The following is a 16,394-nucleotide window of genomic DNA, read 5'->3' on the forward strand; positions in this document are numbered from 1 at the left end:
CACTCTCCCTCTCAGGACTGCACTCTGTCACTCGCTCAGGCTGACTGTCTTTCACTCCCTCTTCCTGTCTCTGTCTCCTCTCTGCTTCCTCTCTGTCTCTGCGCTCTGTCAATTCCCCCCTCTGTCTCTGTTTTTTTGTCCGTCTCGCAGTCTGTGTCTGTACATTCACATGCTGTTTGCAGTTTGTCAACTTCCGCCCCCCCATTCGCTGTCTCTGTCTCTCGGCATGTCTCTCCTCTTTCTCTCTGACAGATGGGTGCCTCAAACCATTTCTGTTTTCTCTCCATCTCGATACATTGCCGTTCTTTGGTTTTATAATTTTCTCCCCAGCACGACGGTGGTCATTTGTGAATTTCCCGCCGCATCGTGACAAGCGCAGGCTTTAAAATGACACCTTTGAATGTACGTCAACATATTTGTTTTGTTTGACAAGTGCAAAGTTGTTTTCCACTTGAGAAATGTATGCTGTCGGTTATAAGTGTGGGAATAAATGTCAAAAAGTAAATAAAAATATATTAGATGCCGGAAAAGCATGGTATTATTCTGATATCAAAACTGTGTCAAATAAAGAAGAGACTTGGGACTGACTATATAGTGTTTGTAACAGCAGTCAAATACACAATATTTAGTCTGAAAGAAGGTACATGTACAACATTTGACAGTAATTGAAAAGTTTTTTACATAGCCAAAAGATTGGTAGGCGTAATATTTATTTGCGCCCTAATTTTACCAGGAGGTTGTAATGAAAAGAGATGATCTCTTTTACAACTGCAAAATGAAATTGACAGCATTTAATAAAAATCTTCGAAACATTCAAGTATACAAGTACTACCCTAAGATGTAATCTTGTAAATGAAAGTCCTAAAGAATATTTTGCGTACTGCAAATGATATGGTTTGATTGAGCATAAGAGCTTTTTGAAAGTGATTTTCTGACCAGAGTGTGAACAGGCAGTTTAAACCTCGGGTCCATTAGAAGGCAAACACTCAGAAGAGTTGATCAGATTTTAATAAGAAGCAAGAAGTTTACCTAATTAAGCTTTGTAAACAAAAATACGCCTGTGTTCGTGTTGTAAATACACATTCAATGGCAAGAACTGACTGAAAGTTGAACTAAGTTTTTCTCTGACAAGTTGGTGTATCGGGTCGTCTCCCAGTCTACATGCTGGTTTGATCCCGTCTTAACCAGGAGAAGAAACCTTGAGCAAGACCTCGGAGCCTGAACCACTAGTTGAGAAGTTTGGTTATGATGCTGGATCCAGTGATGACATGTCACAGTTTTCAATTTGAGTTTATGTCAAATGAGAGAAAAGTACTTATTTTTTTAAGTCAGACACAATAAATGACTTATTATTATCGTAAAACTCCACAATGTAAGACTTAGTACAAACTTGTATTGAATTATTTCTGTCATGTCTCAGACTAGCTACTGAAAACTGTCATACCTGCAGGAAAAAAGCGCCACTGTAAGGCGGAACTTTGTGAATACGAGCCATGTTTTATTGACTTGAGGTGTCCAAATTGTGTCGACAGAGCAGCCAGCTCTGCTCACACTGACAGACTAACTCAATGCCAACTTGACCACTAGTTATGGAGTGAACACGCCGAACAATAGATGTGTTCTCGTCTGGCCTCAGGAGACAGTCGAATAAAATATAGTATATATAATAATATTAATGCCTTAATATTTTGGTTCAGTGTTTTCTCTCATGACTCGTGGATCCTTGCCTGTGGAGCGCTTCTGCTAATTCCGCTAACTTCAGAAATGTCTTGACGGAGGAATACATTATTTGAAATGTGATGACAGTGCAGAGTGGCAAAATCCCTCCTCAAGCCAGTATTATCTACAGCGCCTTGTTGTATGATTAGCCTCTTTCTGGACTTCCCGGTTCCTGCTTCAGCTTCTCACTGGTACCTGGATCCCTACACCCACTCCATTGCAGCTCTTGGAGCTGTTTTGATGCAGAGCTATTTTTGGCCCGGCGGGATAAGAAGCAGTTGTGTTTTTAAAGCAAATTCTTGATGGGACTTATAGTATATGCAGCATATCAAAGCACTGAAACTGTACAGCACAATTACACTGTAATTCATTGAAAAACACTGATATCTGTGTTTGACCTGAGAATCTTCAAATCTGAATTTGTTGTAAGTACAGGGATAGATATAAGGGATATTGTTTCATTTTTATATCAACAATGTATTTACAATAGAACAGAATATATTGTGTCAATCCCAGAGGGAAATTCCTGACACCACTGCTCCACAAAGAATATATGTTAAACTAACAAATAGGTAAGAATAAAATAAAACATAAAAAAGTACAAGGTCTGTATTTTGACCTGTAAATAAATGCTTATTTGTTCTTAATAGCCTCGTCTTCAGTGCAGCCTGTGGCAGTATTACAGAAAAAAAGTGAACAAGACACCAAAACAAGCTGTTGAACTGATTTTGGTTTGAATAAATAGATATATAACGCGTGTTCCATAATATGTGCACTCATGAGGTAAATAAATCTCCTAGACACTGGCAGACATGAATTTTGTTGATTTAATTCCACGGGGGAAAATGTCTCAGACAGAGCACCTCAAAATTTTGTGCTCTACTGTGTTCTACTGCTGTTGATTTTAATATGGTGAGCGCTAGTGTTAGAACTTTAAAAGACAGCGTTCAGTCGCTGGCCCTTGTCTGTACAAGAAGAATAATGTTTACTTGTGTGCACCTGGGAATATTTGTTCTGCTCTGCACCGATGCCACCATTCAGGGCTTTGAAGACATATGTGTGTTTCCTCTTGGGGATCCTTGAAGAATAGTCAATTGAAGAGTCTATTAGTGGGTTAAGCAGACTCACAGTGACCCTTCAGCTGTAACTTTTGAACCGCATCAGGCTCAGAGCATGCAAACGCTGAACGATTCAGATTTGAAATAAAATTGTCAAAACAGAAAAATCCACCGAGAGTGGCAAATCCATGGAGAGAGTCCCGGTGCGGGAGGAGACCCACAGGGGTGATCCCCAAATGACCAACCACAGTCTTCCTGCAACCCGGCACAAGCAGAATGAATAAAGGCCGTCTGCAGACTGAACAAAGAGGAGACTGCAGCTGCATGCAAAGTGCAAAACCAATGAGTGAATTAAAGAAACCTTGTAACAAACAACTTTTCAAAGTCACCAACTGGGTTCATATGCAGTGATGGGAGAAGTAATTTGGTTACTTTCTAAAGAAGTAACTGTTGGTGTACAGTAAGTTGTAGTGTGCTGCAGGTCAGTGAGTGAATGCACGCCGCCGCTGCAGCTGGCAGCTTGTTGTGTCTCTGTATGTGTTTGTGTTAATGTTTAGGGCACAAACTGAGAGAACGAGGGGAAGTCGCGGCAGCAGTGTTCAGCAACGTCGGCGCACAAAGCCAATCTGTCAAACCACATTCAGACAGTGTTTTAAAAAACATCGAGCACCCTCTGACTCTATTCTATACTCTGTTCACATTTCTCTTATTCTATCTGATTCCTGGTTCCCCTGCATAATCTTCTCTGCCTCATCCCTTTCTTTGCCGTCATCCTGTGATTCCATTTCCCTCCCCTCTCGGCCTTCTTCATCTCCCTGTGTACTGCTCTATCTTCCATCTGCTTCTCCCTCTCCCTCCCCCCTTCATCGCTTTCCTTTCGTCTCGACACCTGACAGAGACAGGATCCAGCAGTAAATCTCTTAAAGCACAGTCATCCACCATCGTTCACACCACAAAGCTAGAGAGAGAGAGAGAGAGAGAGAAGGGGGGGTGAAGAAACAGTGAGAGAGGAGAGTGAGAGACTGAGCATTAGTTTGTTGAGAGGGAGAACAAAAGATACAAGATAACAAAAAGACAAACAGAAACAAAATGGCCCAAGATGCTGGTGGTGCTGGTGGTGGTGGGGGACAGGCACTGATGGAGGTGCTAAAAGAGTGATGGAAGGACTGACACAGTGAGGGAGCGAGATAAAGACACAAGCTTTCACATAACTCACACGCAGACCAGACAGTGGTCCGGGTGGTGCACGGACACACGAGCACGCACGCCCAACTTCAGGACGAGCGGCATGATTAAAACTCCCTCTGGGCCGAGCGGCGTCCTTCCCGTCCGAGCACAGGGGACATGTTGGGCCGAAGTCCTTGGAGCAGAACCACTCAACTCACGGAGGACCACCACTCAGCCCTTCACGCCTCACTTCTGCCTCTCCGTGTTTGTATATACATCCGTCTCTTCTTCTACGTGTGCTCGGACTGTGTTTTACGCGTGCGCGCATGTGCCGTGCACCGGGCAGCGTCCGCAGCCAGTGGTTTATGGCTGCTGAGGTCTGATTACATTGGTGTGACTGGAGGGATGAGCAGACCGGTGGTTCTATCCGTCTTCTGTGTGGCTGAGTGAACAGACACACGGCGAATAGAGACGACTCAGCCAGAGACACTTGGCCTGCCTCCCAGAGATCGCACAAAGATGCAGCCACATAATGGATTCACACAAGAACACACATCTGATTCATACTTGATTTGCGAGTACTGTGTGTTATTGAATCTGATTATTATATAAGTTGAAAGCGGCGTGCACGCCAGTGTGAGGAGGTCTGGGAAATAAAGGATGTGCTTTTCACACGGACAAACCCATTTATTACCACATTAATAGTGATTGTATTGCCTTGAATGCCTTTTACTTGAGAAGAATTAAATGCGTTCGCAGTGATCCACAAAAATCAAGTTAGGATCAAAGGAGGGAGATATTTTTTCATATAATACCAATTCATCATTCTGCACTTACCTGACTGCGTTAGCTGGCTGCCAGCATCGCCAGAAGGAGATAACCCCTGATTTATACCACTGATCCCAAAGAACATGGCCTGAATACATTTACTGCAGAATTAAATTTCATAAGTCAGCTGTATGGACAACCAGCTAATATATTTCCTCGGCCATATACAGTAAATGAAAAGTAAAATAACTCATAAGCTCTCCATGCAGTTGGCTATAAAACCTCTAAATTATAATTACTCTATTGTGATAACTGAGGCCTGAATAGTGCAGCATAGAAACATTACTTGAGTTGCATTAATTGCAAGGGGAGAGTCGTGTAACGTAATGTAAATTGAGATTTTTGTTTCTAAATACATTGCTTATTAGGGATGGGACGAGATCTCGCGATATCGAATGCCGCGAGATTGAGTACGTTTATATAAAGGCAAAAACTCTTTATTAACTGGAATATTGACGGAATAATACATTACATGGCGCACAGCCATATAAACACGTGCAAAACCCTGAATATGCTCATATTCATATTTAAAAACCCGGTCGAAAGGGACATGAAATACTGTTCTGTGCATGTTCTATCCGCAAGGAATCTTGGTCTTTTGAGTACACAAACTACTTGTGATACAGTTTAATTGATACGACGTAAAGAAAATGTCCGGAAACGATCGTTCAGTTCTTCTCTTTTATTGAAAAAACGGTGCATCGCATCAACGAACATTTTACCACGTCTTGCCGGCTCACACTCTTTTTCTACCAACATGCAGAGAGAGCCTGCAGCGGCTGCGGCGCCCTTCTTCCTCTGTGGTGTCTGTGTAAAATACGGTTGAACATGCAAACAGCACACCTAGTGGCATGAAGTGCAAATGCAGTCATGGCATCGTTTATGCGCCGCGGTTTGAATGGGAATAGGCGAACTAGGTGCACCCCCCCCGGTCTCGTCTCGTCTCGATCTCGTGGACTCAATCTCGCGAGACATCTCGTCTCGTGGAATTTGTGTCTCGTCCCACCCCTATTGCTTATATATGATGATGATTTAACAGTGATGATCAATTGCTTAATTGTGACAAGCACTGAGGTTTTAGGTTAGTCAAAATCACTATGTCTTACCCACAATGTATAAAATCGAGCACATCTAATAATTATTATAAACTAATATTCGCCTCCCACTACCGCCTTTGGAACTCACTGAACGGGTGGGGGGATTTTACATGCCCACCAGTTATTGTAAATTAAATTTCAGTGTCTTTGGGTACTTTGCCCATGGTTATCAGGCTGGAGCCGCCTGTGATGTCCTCTGCTGGGAAATGGAGAATAATCAAAGAATATCAGGATTATGAATTAATTTCATAGATTAATCAACTGTTTTCAAACATTCAAATTTGTTAGTGCTCTTATCAGCTCTTTCTTCTGTTGCATAAAAGTCTATGAACTTAGACTTTAGAGCATTAATTTAAAATTCTTTTATTGTTTCTTGCACTTTCATATCTGTCTGCACTTGTGTCTATGTTTAAAACTCCTTTAAAAACTGGAGCTGGCTTTTTAAACACACCAATAATGAAATCATTTAGTTTTAAAACAAACTGTTAGCTCGAAAACAACAACAACTGAAAATGTCTGTATGTGTCTGATGGAAGCAATGGATACTGGAGGATAAAGAGACGTGCAGCTTATAGTCACCATGCTTCAGAGTGAGAATACCGTTCAGATGAAGTTTGCATGTTCTCCCTGTGTGGGTTTTCTCCAGAATGAGATGGGTCTTCACTCAAAGGCAGTCCTGTGTGACAACAATCCCCAGCAGGGTTCAACACATCACCTCACACAAATACAGCCCAGGCAAAAACACCAAAACTATTCTGGCGCATGAATGAAACGCAAAGCTAACTGTTTCTATGGCAACTTCAAAAGGTGAATTACTCCCTCCATCATTAAGTTGTGAAAATAGCTTAGGCCTCAATAGTCCCCAATTCTCTTTGATAAGCAGTCTATTTAGTAATCAAGGCATTGTCAACATTTTATTTAATTTCGGGATACAGCATTTTCATGTTCAGAATTACTTGTCAGTGAATTCAAAACATATAATTTTTCATTAACTGCTTGAGGGACACATTATGTGTGATGTGGGCCCATTATTGCTACCGTGATCCCCACTGCTTAAGCAATTTGCACCAACCTGTAGTGCTGGTTTATAGAGTAACAAAAAAAGCCTCCACAGCAGGGAACTCTTATGAGGTTCTGAAACACAAAGTTCAGTTCTTTTGCGCTTTACAGCAACCTGAATATGTCTGCTTTTATGAGAGAATAATGCTAGAAGTGAGATTTTTCAACGTCATATATTGCATTTGAAGAATGAAGGGGCTGCAAAAGAGTGTGTGCATTGTATTGATAACTATGAATTTGAACGTTGGCAAAAGAGGAGCAAGGAAAATTTCAGTTCTACTGAAGCTGAGCTTCAGATTACCAACAATATGGGGCTAGTTGAACGTTGCAGCCATTCTGACCTCATTCTTATCAAGGATGCCTTCTTGTGTTATTTTTTTTTTTTCCTTCATTGTGTTCATTCTCATGGCAGTTGTCAGCCATCAAATCAGTTACAACATCCAGAAACTCTTTTCCACGTTTCGTGCAAAACTGTCATTCTCTTAGCTCATTAAAAACAAAACAAAAAAAAACCTATATTTCCAAAGTAACTGTTAGTTCATCTAAAAGTAGTTCTATTTCTTTTCATTCTATTTCAATAAGTTCAACTTTCGACACCAAAAAGAGTGTGACCTTTATACAGAGAGAGGCAGAGTTTTAAGGGGCGCCTGCTTAATGATAGCCACGGTGGATTTATATAATACACAGAGGGATAAGGCAGAGGTATGATGCTTTATCTTGTGACTGCAAGTGTGCACTGGTAGGAGCCCGCCGAGAGAGGGAGAAGTGACAGGAAGAGGAGGGAGGGGGGAGGCAGAGATGGTGGAAAAAAAAAAGGGGGTGGGGTGTGGAAAAGAACAGGAGTCTAGATGTTGTTACATTTTTTGAGAAGTAGCTAAATCCTTTGTGCTCGGGGAATTTCAAGACGAGATAAAAAAGAAAGGACAAATACGGAGCCGGTAGACGGGCGCGCGTGAGACAGAGACGCGATGAAAGATGAGAAAGGAAAAAGAAGGACACATGAAATCCAGACCAAATGAGAGAGGGGGGTGAAGGATGGAAAGGAGGCAGAAATATAGAAAGATGGACAGTGATGTATAGGTGTGCCGGGCACTTCGGCACAGCACAGAGTTGTTCCCCAGTGTGTGTGGTGTATGGAATTAGAAAGAACAATGTGGTGTGAAGTGATGAGGGAGCCTCAGACGCCTGACATTGTTGCAGTTCACTTCCACTAAAACTGGAGGATTCACCAGCTACTGGTGTATATGTGGAAGAGAGAGAGAGAGAGAGAGAGAGAGAGAGAGAGAGAGAGAGAGAGAGAGAGAGAGAGAGAGAGAGAGAGAGAGAGAGAGAGGAATAATGACAACTAGGCAGCAAAAACAGACCAATGAAAAGAATATAATGAGAGGGAAAACTTGTATTTGTATGTGTGTGTGTGTGTGTGTGTGTGTGTGTGTGTGTGTGTGTGTGTGTGTGTGTGTGTGTGTGTGGGAGCGATGCATGTGAGTGTGTTTGTAACCGGGTGCATGTGATTGTGTATATCTGATTTTATGAGAATCCTAAATGTGGATGAAAACCAAGGCTTTAGGTTTTTAATCAGCCCCATCTGAGCACTGTGGGGACTGAGAAGCTTTCATGTAGACTCTCTCTCTCTCTTTCTCACACACACACACACACACACACACACACACACACACACACACACACACACACACACACATACACACACAAAGCATCCCCTCATGCCTTCTGTTCTAATTTTACACCTAACATGAGAACAGGAGAATAGAGGAGGAGGCAAAGATGAGCAAAGCATGGTATGAGAGCGAAAAAAGGAAAGTGGAGGAAGCGCTGGACGGCAGAGGTGGGAAGACAAGAGTGGAGGGAAAAGTGCACCGGAGATGTAAAGGAAGTGTTGATGAATATTAAGAATAACCAGATCTAAAATAAAATCTGAATAGAGCAGCAAAGTCAAATTTGATTTAAACAGGCGGGCAAAAGATACAGAGAAAGAGAGGGATGGGATTAGTTAGACAGACTGGGGGAGAAAGAGGAAGGGAGAAGGACAGCGGTATATTAGTCAAGGTGTCCAGTCTATGTATTGCCTGCTGTGCAATACCACCCCTCTGATTTACTCTGCCGAGTGACTGATGAGAGGGAGGAAGAGAAGGAGGGATATAGAGATGAAGGGATGAGAGAGGAGGGAGGTCTCGCAACGAGCGTTTAGGCCAAATTAACGGCACCTCATAAATTAGACTAACAGCCAAACTGGAGGGGCTGAAGGGGAGGGGCTGCGTGTGTGTGTGTGTGAGTGTGTGTGAGTGTGTGTGTGTGTATACACAAGAAGAAAGTGTGCTTTGTGCATGTATGTGAATGATGACATGTCAAGAGGGAACAATCTGAACCCGTGCAAACAGATTACTCTCTGATAAAGTAGTGATATCCAGCCGCTCACTCACACAAACACAATCTACCCGTGATTACTACTGAAGCGTTTTCTCCCGCATGATGCACTCATAAACGGCAGCAGCTGGGGGGATTGTGCACATCGGGAATGCTGAATTCAAGCCTCCCACCTTTACACTCATGAGATGCTTTAACTTTATCACCCATGCATAAAGCAGTTTGAAAAGCCCACCCAATTCATTTGGCGAGATCCGCGCCATGCCTGGTACAATTTACCTTCGGATACGGCGTTCGGCGAAGCGTGCTTCGCGGGAAAATTCGATGTTGCATGAATAATGTTTTATTATTAAAAGAGTGAGAAAATGTCTATATGTAATGTAAACTGTGCAAAATATTAACACTGAATGTATCTGCCAAACAGTCCCCGTTTCATTTATTCTCCCGCCAAATCTGCTCTTGGCAGCTGAAGCATAAGTGATGTTTTCAGGGATTTGCCGCAGCACTTGGTAAAGGTGAGCGAGAGGTAGCGATTATTTCAATATTTTTTTGTTTAACTAAAATCACAGTCTTTCCCAAACACGCATCGAGTAGCCCTGCAGTCCAAACATAACGACGCTTCAACCCCAGAACATCTGAAATTAGCCCCCAACGCCATTTCACCACTATCAGCGCAATTACAAGTATAAACCCAAAGATTGCTGGATAAAATTTTTCATCCCCCTTTAGATAAAGCATGAGCTCAATCCATGCCATAAATCCTCCCTCGTATAACTTATTTATGTCCCCCTCCCTTTACATTTAAAAGAAATGTTAACTCTGTCAGAAGTGCAAGCACTTGCCGATCGCTTTGTGATTACTGCAGCGCTTGACTGAGTGCGCCGCTAATACAAACACACACACGCAAACACGCCCGCACGTACACACCAAGCCACCCACACACCAATCTTGGCAGCGCGGAGTTGATGCTCAGAGTGATTAAAGTGGCATGCTTCTGAGTGTGTCACCTGGGTGCTGCTGTATCTTAAATCAGGACAGTGGGGCTCAGATTGGGTATTGACTGGCCTGCAGAAGTCTCCATCCATCACGCTGAGAAACGATAGCACGGAGGCCGCCCTGATGTAGCCATATACCACTGATGTTGCTCACTGCCTGGCTGAGGTGACGTAAGGTTAGGGTTATGACACAAACCCTTTATTTATAAAGTGCGGCGAGCAGACGGAAGGGGGGGTGGTGGGGGGTGGGGGGGGGGGGGGGGGGGGGGGGGGGGGGGGGGGGTGCACCTCTCAGGCAGATGTGGACTGACAGGCAACATGTCTGCAGTCAAGATATGGATGAACTCACATTCACAAACTAACACAAAGCCAAGTATACCTGTGACAAACACAAGCTGACAAACACATATGCTCAGAGCTGCAGCACTTATCATAAGAGATACGTCTTCCCTTTCTGTCTCTGTCCTGTTGTCGCTCACTCTCGGCGATGCACACATCCACAAAAGAGCACCTGAAGACGTACTACTCTGTCTCGAGGGCCTGAGCAGCATCTTTTGACTGTGTGCCTAATGATAATAAATGAGCCATCATGGGTGGGGAGGGAGGCACTAAGTCATCCCCTTCATCGACAGGAGGAAGACTGGGAGCCCCAAGGTCACCCCACTGTCAGCATCACTCTCCCTAATGGCTCCTCTCGTTCTCTCGCATGCACACATGTATGTGTGTGTGTGCACATGCGTGCAATCAAAATGGCACAAAGTCCACCGTGCCATGTTCGTTCTCATACTCTGCCCCTCACATGTGGACACACAGAGCCACAAACGCCACCAGAGACCACCTTAAATGTTGTCTCAGAGACTTTGTGTTTACCTTCTTCGTTATTCACTTTTTGGTTCAATAAATGCAAATATTCACGAGTGATTGACTGGGTGAGTTTTTACTTTGTCCTTTGAAGTCTGATTGAAATCCCATATCACAGGTGGAATCTGAACTTTGGTCAAAGAATTGAAGACAAAACAATCCTTTAAATTCATACTTGAATACTTGGAAAATGGTCCATTGCATTTCAATGGAAGATCAGAGAATAAAATGTTGTTTATTTATTTATTTATTTATTTATTTTTGCTTTTGCTACTTCATTATCCTAAAACACCTGTGAAATGCCGTCTGACCTCCTGGTTTGTAAGTTCATAAAAAAGCACCCCTCTAAAACACACTGTAGTCTGCTTTCTGAGGACAACTTCCTTATTTTATTCAAAAAAAATCTTATGTCCTTGCCAGTCAACTAGAAGAAACATGTTTAAATGGGATGTACTGTATCCTCACGTTTTCTGGAAGTACCCCTGCCCCCACTGCGCTGAGTGCACTGAATATCACCACTCAGCTTTTCTCCTCTGGAAAACAACACCAGTTCAAACCGGGGAAGAAGAAGACAAACATTGCATAACTGAAACATGCCTTAATGGCTCTTCTGACCCTCCTGGTTCCAGACCTTCTCCCTAATGAGCTGCCAGGCACTGTCATCTCAGAGGCACGTATCAGAATGCAAATCTGCAAAGAGGTGGGATGCTGGTGGGGTAGGGGGGCGCAGGTAACTTGGTGGGGAGGCAGTAACATGAAAAAACAAAACAAAACAAAAAAACAAAGTCACGTCTTAACTAGTAAAAGTTATTGATGGTAGCATTGAAAATGCAAGTTTGTGGGAGTGAAGACATGATGGAGAAATGAACAGGAAGGTAACGCGTTCACTTTCAACTGTGGGAATACTCCTCTCTCTCTCTCACACACACACGCACACATACGTTGCGAGTTTAGACTGGAGCTGTAGAAAGCTAATTTGCACCACATTGAAATGCATCTCAATTAAAGAGAAACACATCGAGGTGCCAGGGGAGGAGAGAGGAGAGAGATGTGAGAGAACGGGAGGAAGGAACGGGGTGTGAAACAGATAGTGTGTGAGAGTATGAGAGTAATAGAAGGGTGGGAGGGGGGTGGGTGGGGGGGTTGGGGGGGGGGGGGGGGTGAGCTCAACTGTATTTGGCAGGGGAAGAAGAGCGGGAGAGAGAAACAGAGGGAGGGAGAGGGAGTGTGTTTTCATTCCCCTCTCTTGGAAAAACATCTCATTTTGGGATGAATCAGATTTAGAAAGGGTGTTAGGAGGTTGAGGCGCAGCTAAAATCCTAACTAACTTCAACCTCGTTATCACCACCTCTTTGGTTTTGTGCCAGCACACCAGGGCTGTCCCTGCTAAAACTGTGCATCCGTCTGTGTGAGTGTGTGTGTGTATGTGTGTTTGTACTTAGATATTTTTAAGCTCAAGGCCATCTACTGTTTGACAGAATGGGCGGATAAGTACAAGACACAATAAGGTATTACCTCAGTAGCAATGTAGGCAAATGTGACTGCAAGGCGGCATCAATGCGCTTTTGGTATTCTTCAAAAGCGATGAAAAATGCTTTATTTTGTCAAAGTGGTCCATATTAAAAAATTAGATGAAGCTCGTGAGGACATTTGAATGCGTCTGTGCTCTTATGTGAGATTTAGTAAGTGTGCATCAGAGAGAACCGACAACAACCGGGGAAAAGAAAGAAGGAAAGAGAGAAAAAACACAATCTGTCACATGGAGAGATCAGGACTTGCACTGTATGCCACTAACCATTTTGCATGGGCTGTCATGTTCCTAAAAATGTGATCTTGTTGCCAACCCACCACTTATCAACCATACAACTGACAAGTACAACTACTTTCTTTTTTTTTTTGTGTGGTGAAAACTTGTCACTTTATCTGCTTCTGTCAAAAGCTCTTAAACCTGGTGTTTGCTGCCACTCAGACGCACATGTAGCCCCACAGTTCTTGCAATGAGGAGCATAAGTCGAAAATCAGATCCTTATAATCTTATTCACAATCGAGATGTAGAGCGCCCCTTCTGACTGAATCTCTGCAGCGTCGTTATCACCATGATGTAATGCACCGATCTGCCTGCTTTATTAGCAGCGCCGCGATGATCAGTATTTTAGCGGTGCTGTCGTTAAGAAGAGCCAGAACAACACAGCCATCATCATCTTGACTGCCATCAGCAGCACCATGTCGGCACATCAGCTGAGAAGACAGCTCATTTTCACATGACTGGGGGGAAAAAAAAAAAAAAAAGAGCCTGATGGGGGTTACAGGGGCTAAGTCATTGTTTCATTACATGATTGCCTGCCCACATATACAGACAGGCTCAAACTGTCAGAAACATCTATATGCATCCCAGATTTAAACTCATCTTAACAATCTCTAAAGCACAATTTCTCACATGATAAAATGTTTTTTTGATGCATTATTACTTTTTTTTTTACTGTTAATGAAGTTACTTTCTTGCAAAAAGAAAATCAAATAATTAAATAAAAGTGCGAAGCGCCCCAGTTTGTGGCATTTCTCTCTGCATTCTCACCTCAGCTGGTCAGTCACGACAAAAACTGAAAGATTCAAAGCGAAACCTCAGACAGTGGCCGTTCAGCATCAAGCCATCAGAGTTATAAAATGCCTTAATTTGTGTTTAGGTCAGTGCTTTTGTTTGGTCAATCTTCTTAGCGTTTGTGCTTGCAGTCATACATATACCTCAGCTAAAATAAGCAGTGGCCTTCTTTCATAAGGGGGAAAAAAAATAAAAATGTCATGCTGGTGACAAGCATGTCAAAGCCAGAAGAACCTTACTGTGTATCAGTGAAGACTCTGACAGCTAAATATATAAATATATAAGCTAAAAGAAAAACTGCTTACATGGGTTTTCCTTTTCCTCCAATACTTTGAGTTAGCATAATCTCTCTCTCTCCTCCTCTGTCCCTCTTTTCTTTTTGCTCACTTATTCTTTCTTTGCACACACATGACTGAACAGAGCTGACTCTCTCTCTCTCTCTCTCCCTCTCTCTCTCTCTAACACACACACACACACACACACACACACACACACACACACACACACACACACACACACACACACACACACAGAACACACACACACACACACACACTTCCTGGGTACATGCTTCACAATGATGGCCTCATGCTGTATTTGGACAATAAAACACATCAGCAAAACTAGTCAGACCACCTCTACAGGCACTCTGTCTTGTCTTCTGCGTCTTCACGGCCTTTCAATCTGCCCTTGATGACACTGCTTATGGGCCTTTGAGCGGCCCCTCTGTTGTGCATCGGCTGACAGATCGAGTTGTCATTACATTAAGTAGGGACTCTCTATTAGTGCAAATGGTGGCACACAACCAGAAAATCGACTGTGGACAGCAAGTGTGGCTATGTGGGAGGTGAGATGCTAACGGATGGTGTGTGGGAGAGTAATGTTTTATGTTGGAGGAAGTGTGATATCTCCATTATAGACAAGCTTAATTGATAAACAGGACAATAAAAGCACCAAATGCTCTCATAGATTTCTGCCTACAGCACAGCCAGCAGGGCTGTAGGAAGTCAGTCACTATATATATATATATATATATATATATATATATATATATATATATATATATATATATATATGAGAGAGAGAGAAAGAGAGAGAGAGAGAGAGAGAGAGAGAGGCTAGTAATGGCACTGACTGACAATAATAGCATGATAAGTACAAGCTTTAGAGCAGTATCAGATAATGTCATCATTGTGGAGAAATAAAAGCCTAATAAAATCCCCTCTCATGAAAGGAGGGAAGCAGTGCTTCCCTCAGGGATTCCTCAAATGTTTCTTTCTTTTCTTCTTCACACTCCTCTCACCTAATCTCTCCCCCCACTCCCTCCCTCCTCGCCCCGGCCGGCTGGATCTCGGTCTCTCCGCCCTCCGTGATAGGAATACCGACAATACGCGCCGGTAATTGTCACAAATGGCCACGTTTAATTTCCGTGCATAATGAGCGAGAAGTTGGCAGCCAAGGGCTAAAATGTGAGGAAGGGAGAGCCGCAGCTTTTTTGTCTCCGCTTATTGGCGTGAGAAAACAACCCGAGAAGCACTTCTGGAAGTGCGCTCTGGTGGTTATTCGAAAGGATGTGGGGAAGAAGAAACAACAACAACAACAACAGAGGAAAAAAAAAACCCAACAAGTATCCGGTTGCTTTTGCACAAGCACTTGGAAATGTTTTTTTTTTTTTTTTTTTTTTTCTAGCAATTGAGACCAGAAGTGTGCTCACCAGCAGGTCCGGATCAGCGCGCGGTGTACGGAGAATCCCGAGGAGTTTCCCGTGTCTTTCTTCACCCCAAGTTGAAGAAGCCAGCGGCCAGACGCGGTCCCACACAGTCCCGAATGAACTGCAAGGAGGAGAGAGAGAGAGGGAGAGAGAGAGGGAGAGAGAGAGAGAGAGAGAGAGAGCATTGAGAGGAGCGCGCGCCAGCCACTCACTCACACATCCCGGGCGCCAATCGAGGTCAATCCCCCCTCTCTCTCTCTCACACACACACACACTCTTCTCCCACCCACCCAAAAAAAAAAAAAAAAAAAAAGTACATCAATAATCACGCACGTTTAGCTCACTAATCCCGGGTTGTACCTCTTAACGAGACGGGATGGCCGCCAAAGAGGAAGAGAGACGAGAGGAAGAGGACCGGACAAGGCAGCGGCTGTCAGATTTCACTTCAAACTGATGCTGACGATGCGCACCGAGATAAGCTCCGGAGGAGAGAGGGAGAGAGGAAGAGAGAGAGAGAGGGAGGGAGCGGGAGAGAGAGAGGGAGAGGGAGAGAGGGAGAGAGGGAGGGAGGCAATAGTAAGAGACGGATCCACAGAAGTGAATGTAAAAATTCACAACTTAAAAGTTCCGTCAAGTGGGTCAAGACGTTGCGAACAGCAGCCGCCGCTGCTTCGCCGCGTCTGTCTGAGATGATCCCCAAAGCCACCGAGGCTTGAAAGGCTTTCTGTGCACCCAGAAATGATCAAATGGAGTCAACAGGAGCACTCACAAGAACCACCGTGGGTCCATACGCACGCTCATGCACGCGAGTACACAATTATATCATAAATAGTCTTCTTTTATATTTTTTTATTTTAGACTTGCCCATAGTGAAAAAGTGGGTTCAACTGTGAGCTGGGTATTTCTGGGGTTTGTATG

The 16,394-nt window shown here is 43.5% G+C and overlaps 1 protein-coding gene across 15 annotated transcripts in view; it reads right to left on the minus strand.

The window, feature by feature from the left end:
- Window positions 1–15,953, minus strand: part of ptprdb (protein tyrosine phosphatase receptor type Db) — a 148,687-nt gene extending 132,734 nt beyond the window's left edge. For 14 of the 15 annotated variants that reach the window (XM_030093146.1, XM_030093145.1, XM_030093136.1 and 11 more), the window contains exons 1-2: window positions 15,837–15,953; window positions 15,480–15,597 (exon numbers count right to left, since the gene is read on the minus strand). The gene's annotated coding sequence lies outside the window, so the exon portion shown is untranslated. Of the gene's footprint in view, window positions 1–15,479; window positions 15,598–15,809 lie in introns of all 15 variants that reach the window. The other variant, XM_030093131.1, reaches the window with a different exon arrangement.
- Between the last annotated feature and the right edge of the window lie 441 nt (window positions 15,954–16,394).

Source organism: Salarias fasciatus, chromosome 6 (genome assembly GCF_902148845.1).
Source record: "Salarias fasciatus chromosome 6, fSalaFa1.1, whole genome shotgun sequence".
Classification (NCBI taxonomy): Eukaryota; Metazoa; Chordata; class Actinopteri; order Blenniiformes; family Blenniidae; genus Salarias; species Salarias fasciatus.